Genomic DNA, 8,307 nt, shown 5'->3' with positions numbered 1-8,307 from the left:
TGATGTACCAAGCCCAGGAGAAGGTCCATCAGCCCATGAAGAAGCCGGCCCGTTCGAATCACTATGCCAGCCCAAGAAAGGTACTTCTTACGATCACACCTAGCCCATCGACACGATACATCTAGCTCAGCCCAAAGGGCCCCCTCCCTGCACCAAAGCCCAATCGAAAAAGGAAGCCAACTTTGTCATATTTGGCCTAAAGAAAGAGCCCAATTCGGAGGCCCTCAAAGTTAATCAATAGGGAGCAAGGTGCCCTCAAGGAGTGGGACTCTTCCTCCTGAAAGTATCCTCACCAGATGTAGAGTGCACGAAGAAAGAGACCCCCTGCATTTGGAGACTTGATGCCCAAGCTACGGATAAGGAGGATCCTTATCTACAGGATCCCACCTATCTCGCTAAAAGCTGACGGGTTCCCCTGGACAGGACTCCTATTACTGAGGAACTCCTCTTCTATAAATAGAGGGGGTACCCTCCAACAAACCAACCCCGGCTTACAGATTCAAGAACTTTGCCTCTTGTTGCTATCCTATCACTCTAAAATCATGCTCTTGCCTATTAAATTCTCATCTTTATCATAATTTCCTATTGTCATTCAGTTTTATTTTTATCTGCTCTTAAATCTGGAGTTGAATTAAGTATTGGAGTGCTAACCTTTTGTTTTGCAGGTCCTTCTTCTCAGGAATCTTTATTCAAGTGGCCCAGATCCATCTCCAAGATCCAAGGACTCTGAACTCGTGCTAAAATCGCATGCATCAATTGGCGCCGTTTGTGGGAGAACTTGAGTTAAAGGCGTGAGATATCATGGAAACTCTCAGCAATCCCACTAACAAGCAGAAGACCATGAAGGTACCCTGTAACAATCAGCCTCTGCAGGTTGTTGCAGGGGCCTCCCTTCACCAGTAGGAGGGTCCGCCCCAACTTTCCCAACTCCCTGCTGTCCCATAGAGTGATCGATCCATTCGTTGATCCTCCAAGAAGGAGTACCTCCTCTGACACCACATCAGGTGAACTTTCCCCAGCCTTGCTGGATACGATTCAACAAATTGTTACATCTGCTGTACGAGAACAGATGACAATCTTAGCTCTTACCAATCTAACCCCCGTGCTAGAAGTAAGTACCTCTTAAGAAGGAGTAGAAGGAATTCCCTCAGGAGAAGGCGTTGCTGTGATAGGAGCCCCCACTACAGGGTACAACGGCTCCCTCCAGCGAACCCACTAGAGGTCCCCAACAATGGCTGGCCCGTTGGGAGTGTCTTCAGAAAGTCCTCTAAGACGTGCAACACCAGATAATGGAAATTCTAGGAGAAGAGTTGTAGGGTGTTCCCTTCGCAGATGTTGTGATGGTGGACAAGCTCCCGGTCAATTGTCGTACCCCTGCTATCTCTGAGTACGATGGGTTGACTGACCCTCAGGAACATCTTGCACATTTGAGAATGCAGCCTTGTTTCACAAATCTAAGGATGGAATTAAGTGTCGAGTTTTCATAACTACCTTCGTGAGGGCCGCACAATAATGGTTTAACCAACTGCCCCTTGGAGCGATAGGAAATTACCAGGAGTTAATTCGCTAATAGCCAAAAGCTAGGGAAGATGGAGCTTAGTCTCTTCACTGTGTGACAAAGGGACAACGAGACTTTGAGAGAGTACCTACAGAGATTCAACGCTGCAGCCTTGGAGGTACCCTTTGCCACACAAGATGTAAAGGTCAGTACTTTCTCCCAAGGCCTCTTGGATGGGGACTTCTTTAAATCCCTGGCCAAGAACCCTGTTTTGAAGTTCGAAGCTCTCTTAGCTAGAGCTGCTAAATACATCAACATGGAGGACGCTCAGGCGGCAAAAGAGAGAGTCGAGGGGAAAAGAGGAAGGAAGTTAGGGAGGAGGCCCCTTTCAAGAAACAGCGCACTAATTTCAAAGACAAGAAAATATCCTTCCACAGGATTCAAGTTGTTTATACCCCTCTCACAGTGCCTATCACCTAGGCCCTTATGGCACTCGAAGGAAAGGCCTGCTCGCCCCCGATCATGGAGAGAACAACCTCAATGTCCAAAATCCAACAATTTTTATCATTTTCATAATGATTACGGCCACACTACTGAAGAATGCCAACATATGAAGAACGAGATAGAAAGGCTCATCCAAAACGGGTACTTCCTAGAGTACGTCTATTGGGAAAAAGCCCGGGTGGTGGACCTTACGTCAAGCAGGAACCAAACAAAGGAAAAGAAGTGAAAGCCTCCCTTCTAGAACCTTCACTCAACGAAGAAAGCAAAAACATCCTTGAGGGGAGACATGAATCCAATGATCCTTCTCGGAAGGGGATTATAAGGATGATTGTAGGCGGATCGCAGGGAGGTGACCCCATCATGCCAGAAAGGCTCAAATCAGAGAGGCGCATAGCATAGTTATAAATGAAGTATGGGATGTTGGCATTATGGAGGACACCCCCTCATTCGTTTGGGAAGACCAAATGTTCGAGTCTTAAGAGCTTCCATAACGCTGCTTTAGTCATCACCGCTCTGCTAGCTAACTATGAAGTGGGCCGCATCTTCATAGATTTGGGCAGTTCCGCGGATATACTATTCAGGGAAGCATATGATTAAATGCAATTAGGGGATACCCCCTAGAGACAGTGAATACCTCCCTTTACGGGTTTGCAGGAGAGGTAGTCCACCCTAGAGGTATGGTCTCCCTCCCTCTGATTTTGGGTACTGGAGCTACTCAAAGAACATGCCTACTAAAATTTTTGGTGGTGGATACTCCTTCAACCTATAATGTCATTCTAGGAAGACCCACCTTCAATGCCTTTCAAGTCGTGATATCCACCTACCACATGAAGATCAAATTTCCTACATTAGGATGAGTAGGAGAGGTACAGGGAGATCCCCTTCAATCTCGCAGATGTTACGTGGAAGCAGTACGTAAAGGACAAAATAGAAGTAGGGAAAAAGACCTCCAGGAGGTACCTCCCAACAAGTCGAAGAAGGAGGTACCCCCCAACCAGTATCGCGAGAAGGCACCTTCCAATGAATGCATTGAGCAAACACCCTTCTGTAAACGCAAAAAAGCCAATACCAAAGACGGTGAGGAGGAGAAGTCACCTGCCAAGGCCCAAATAATGGAGGAATTGATGAATATTGAGATTGTACCTATCAAATCTTGAGAAATTCACATGCATTGATTCTCAACTAGAAGGAACCACATGCGAGGAAATAATCGAATGTTTACGCCATAATGCGGACATCTACGCAGGGTGCTGCAGGATTTAGAAGAAATTGACGCCAATTTCATAACACACCATCTTATCATCGACCTAGCATAAAACCAGTGAAGCAAAAGAAGAGACATTTCAGGCCTGAGAAAGACAAGATTATTCAGGCAGAAATGGATAAATTGCTGGCTACATTGAGGAGATATTCCCCGAATGGCTATCCAATATGGTGTTAGTACCCAAGCCTGGAGGAAAGTGGCGAATATGCATTGACTTCAGGGACCTTAACAAGACTGGCCCTAAAGAATTTTATCCCCTTCCTCGAATCGATCAACTGGTGGATTCTACGTTCGGATGTGAACTCCTAAGCACGATGGATGCCTCACAAGGGTACCATAAAAAAATTATGGCCCTTGAAGAGCAAAAAACAGTCAGCTTGTTACATTTGTCGGAACCTTCTACTATATAGCCATACCATTTGGCTTAAAGAATACCGGAGACACCTATCAACGCCTGGTGGACAAATTAATGTAAATGTTTGTGTAGACCCGGCGAGGGAGTGGAATCAGAAAAATTGCGAATCCGACAAGAGGAAGGTGAAAAGTCGGGTTTTGAGAAAACGCCAGCGAACAACGTGTTTCCGGCAACTGAGGACGAACAGACCTTTGCGGAGGGTGACGCTTCTTCTCAGACCCTGAAAGGAGGGACCTTGGCAGGTAAATCGACGGAGAACCTTGCGCCGCCACATCTAGGGTTTGCTGTAAAGAAATCGGCTATGGAAGTTGAAACGTCGGGCTCTTTGGAGACGACGACTGCTGAATTTTTTCCATTACTGAGGGTGGATTGGACATCATGGAGACAAGAGGAAACATTTTGAACCAAAAAAATGATAACTTGACCATGGGAACGATGAGTTCCAATGCGCGGCCATTTTTAGGGTTTGGTGGAGCTTCTTCCTCCTCCATCAATGGTGGATGAGATACTATACCATCTCCCCACGATTTTAATATCTCTGAATTCCTGAAACATGCGAATAGAGTTGTGCACGTTGGTGATACAACCTCTATGGAAGCTTTGGCAACACCAAAATCTCGTTGGGAGGCAAAATTTGGCCATGATGGATATCTACATGAGCAAACGATGACTGGGAACGTGCTGTCGTTTAGCTGTGCTCCTCGTATGGCTCGCTGGTGTCTCCTTGAACCAACAATCGGAAAATTGCGAAGCTTGATCGATAGAGCTTTGGCGCACAGAATAGCACCACCGCTGCCATTTCAGAGGTCGAAAATTGGTGGGTCGATGGGAATGGGGGAGAAGACAACCTGTCTTGATGCTATAGATGTTTGTTCAGGCAAGAAATCTGCTTCTAGCTCTTCTCCACTGCTGCAGTTTTCACCGGCGAAAACGGCTGTTGCACAAGGAACTGATGGGTCGACGACAATGGAGAAGACAACCTATCTTAATGCTGCAGACGTTTGTTCCAGTGAGAATACTGTTGCTGGTTCTTCTGAGCTGTTGCAGCTCTCACCGGTGACAATAGCTGCTGCACAGTTTCCGGCGTCGGCGACTGCAGTGTGGGAGGATCTGTCTGACCGGCGGAAGTACAGCAACTGATACTGAATTTGCTCGATCAAGGAATGAACGTCGGCTGGTGACTTCAATACAAACGCCGGCAAAGGGACTTGTGAACAAGGTATCTTCGGCTCCTACCAATTTATTTGTTGGAAAAATTTTGCTACATGCATGCCCCGATAATACATTTTTTGATGAAAAAATTGCATGTGAATTCAATAATTCTTCGAGGAAAACTTTATCATTTTTGGACGCACGGTGCAAAACGGAGAGGTGATCGTACGCTCATCATTGGACATAATTAGGGATGGTTCGAAAAGATGGAAAGCCAAGGCTGTTGGATATTTTCTAAAAAAAAAAACCTTATTTTCACCACCTCAAAGAATATGTCTCGTCAATTTGGCTGGCGTTGCGTGAGGTTATGGCTACCTCAAATGGATTCTTTTTCTTTCAATTTAAATATGTCATTGATATGGAAGAAACAATTGAGGGCGGCCCGTGGCTTTTTCAAGGACAACCAATCATCCTTCAAAAATGGGAACCAGGTATGGTTATGAGAAAATTGAAACATAAACAAGTTCCTGTGTGGATCAAGCTAAGACACCTCTTGATGGAATACTGGACTAGGGAGGGCTTGAGTACAATAGCAGGCGAAATCGGTAGACCGCTATACACGGATGCCATTACTAGAGCATGCACGAGACTGGATTTTGCTCGTGTATGCGTCATGCTCGATATCACATCGAAGCTGCCAAAACACGTCATCATCATGACCCTAGACAAGGAAGGAGGGGAAACACCATGCAAGATTGATGTCGAAGATGAATGGGTTCACCCGAAGTGCACGGGTTGCATGAGGTTGGGTCACTCTGTCAAAGATTGTTAGTTGCTGAAAGCGGTCAAAACCATTAAACCACCAGTTTCTTTTTATGTACCAAAAATAGGAGGGCAGAGGGTACATTGGGCGCATGGAAAGGAGATGAAAAATCGGAAGTTAATCCATCTCGGAGCTCTTCTCTACCACTTTGGAAGAAAGAGATACATCACTACCGGGCATGACTGAGTCTCCCACTCATCATGATAAGAGACATGAAGATAAGGGTAAGGGGGTTGGTCATTTACAATACTTTTGACGCCTTACAAATGATTGAGGATGCAGATGACGTTACTGGAGACCTAAGCCTAGCAGCCTCATTTACGGTGATCCATGTTGAATTTGACTGTCTGAAATGTACGTGGCCTGAACAAGAGGGACCATTAGCTTGCAGTCAAGGATCTTGTGGCTGAATTTAGGTTAAATTTCATTGGTCTTCTTGAAACACGAGTACGTTTGAATAATGCATCTAATATCCAGTCTTTTGTATTACCATAAAGGAAATGGTTTATGGATTGTGTGACAATGGGTAATCTTATCTGGATTGGTTGGGACGAAAATTTTATTGATGTTGAGGTGGTAGAGATGAGTTCGCAATTTATACACTGTCATGTCACTATACGAGCACTACAGGAAACAATTGATATTACGGCCATTTATGGGGCTTCTGAATTAGCGGACCGACGGTTACTGTGGCATTCACTAGGCACACTAGCCATTCAGTGTGTAGATACTCCGTGGTTATTTGGTGGTGACTTTAATGCAGTACGGGACCTTAGCGAGGTTTGTGGAGCATCTGGAGATATTTGGCAGGTAATGGAGGAATTCGATTGTTGTATCCAAAATGCTGGCCTTTTACCATTACCCATGCAGGGTGAATGGTACACATGGCATAACTATAGTGCAAGCCCGTCGAATCTTTGAAAAAGACTGGATAAGATGCTTATGAACGATTCGTGGACTACCCGCTTCCCCACATCCTCATATATGAGCCTTACACCACGTACCTCGGATCACTCACAAATGGTATTATGTGGTGATAGACAGCAACAATTAGGACGTATGTTCCGTTTTGACAAGTACCTAACCCGCTCAGTTGATTTTTTACCCAGTGTACAAAATGTTTGGTGAAATGTGGTTGTTGGTGTAATAATGTTTGCGGTTACTCGGGAACTTAAAGCATTGAAACCAGTTTTTTGAGAACAGAGGAGGAATAAGGGAGATTTATCGCATAATGTACAGTTGGCCAAGGGATTTCTTGAAGAAGCACAGATTCTAGTTTGTTCAAACAGACAGGAAGCTATGTTCCTCTACCTGGAGCACTGTTGTTGGATGGTTTTGGAAAAAGCGGCAAAACTTGAACAAATCATGCTACAACAGAGGGCGAAAATGGATTGGATGAAGGGGATGATCAATGCTCTAGGGTTTTCTTTCGCAAGATTGCTCAAAGGAGGACAGTGAGGAGAATCTTGCAAATTACTGATGACCACAAAGTCACTCATACGGAGCAGGGAGCAGTTATCAATGAGTTTGTTTCTTACTATTGGGATATGCTTAGAGGAGAGAGACGACGGAATGTGATTGATATTCGATTCCTTAGACTGTGGGCTAGACATATTATTTCAGAGGATGAAACCACTTCTCTCTTATTACCATTCACCCCTTCGGATGTCAAAAAGGCGGTGTTCGATATTGCAGAGGATGAGGCACCGGGACCAGATGGGTACTCGTCTGGGTTCTTTAAAGTTGCATGGTCGATTGTTGGAGAAGAGGTAACGAGGGTGGTTCTGGACTTCTTCACCATTGGAAGGTCTTGAATCAGATCAACACTACCTTATTGGCTATCTCCCGAAGGTACACTCCCCAATGTCTGTTAATGATTTTCGACCTATTTCCTGTTGTAATATCCTATACAAGATTATTGCAAAACTTATTGTCCAAAGATTGAGTGTGGTTTTGGATAAAATCATTAGCCCATGCCAAGCAGCGTTTGTTCCTGGGAGAAGTATCAAGGATAATATTATGTTAGCCCAGGAACTCTTCTCGGGATACAATCAGACACACCTCCCTCCCAGATGTGCGTTGAAAGTGGATATCCAGAAGGTGTATGACACATTTGAATGGGACTTTGTCATGGCGGTATTGGAGTTAAATGGGTTCCAACCCATTTTCATCAGGTGGATTGTGGAATGTGTCTCTACACCATCTTTTTCAATGGGAATGAATGGTAAGCCGCATGGTTTCTTCTCTGGTGCCAGAGGACTTAGACAGGGGGACCCTCTTTTGCCGTATTTATTTGTCCTCATCATGGAAGTGTTGCATTTGCATTTTCTCCAGATGATTGAGCAGGACAGACAATTTGCTTATAATTGGAAATGTGAGGCATCGAGGGTATTCCAGCTTGGGTTCGCCGATAATCTATTTCTACTCTACCGGGCAGATAATGGCTCTTTAGAGGTTTTCAAAAGGGGGCTGGAGCAATTTGCTGAATGGTTGGGATTGAGAATTAACCTGCAGAAAAGTCACTTGATTATCTCTTGGTCAGCACAGGGATTTCGGGAGGATTTGCTGGTCTTGCTGGGATTTCAGGAGGGGCACCTTCCCATGAGGCACCTTGGTCTTCCCTTTTTTTCGTCCCGATTATCCATTACTGA

The 8,307-nt window shown here is 45.0% G+C and overlaps 1 pseudogene; it reads left to right on the top strand.

The window, feature by feature from the left end:
- Positions 1-1,616: 1,616 nt before the first annotated feature.
- On the top strand, positions 1,617-2,859 carry LOC148787141 (uncharacterized; annotated as a pseudogene).
- The last annotated feature ends 5,448 nt before the right edge of the window (positions 2,860-8,307 follow it).

This window comes from Sesamum indicum, linkage group LG8 (genome assembly GCF_026168435.1).
Source record: "Sesamum indicum cultivar Baizhima isolate 11 linkage group LG8, ASM2616843v1, whole genome shotgun sequence".
Classification (NCBI taxonomy): domain Eukaryota; kingdom Viridiplantae; phylum Streptophyta; class Magnoliopsida; order Lamiales; family Pedaliaceae; genus Sesamum; species Sesamum indicum.
This window is presented reverse-complemented; position numbering and strand designations above follow the sequence as displayed.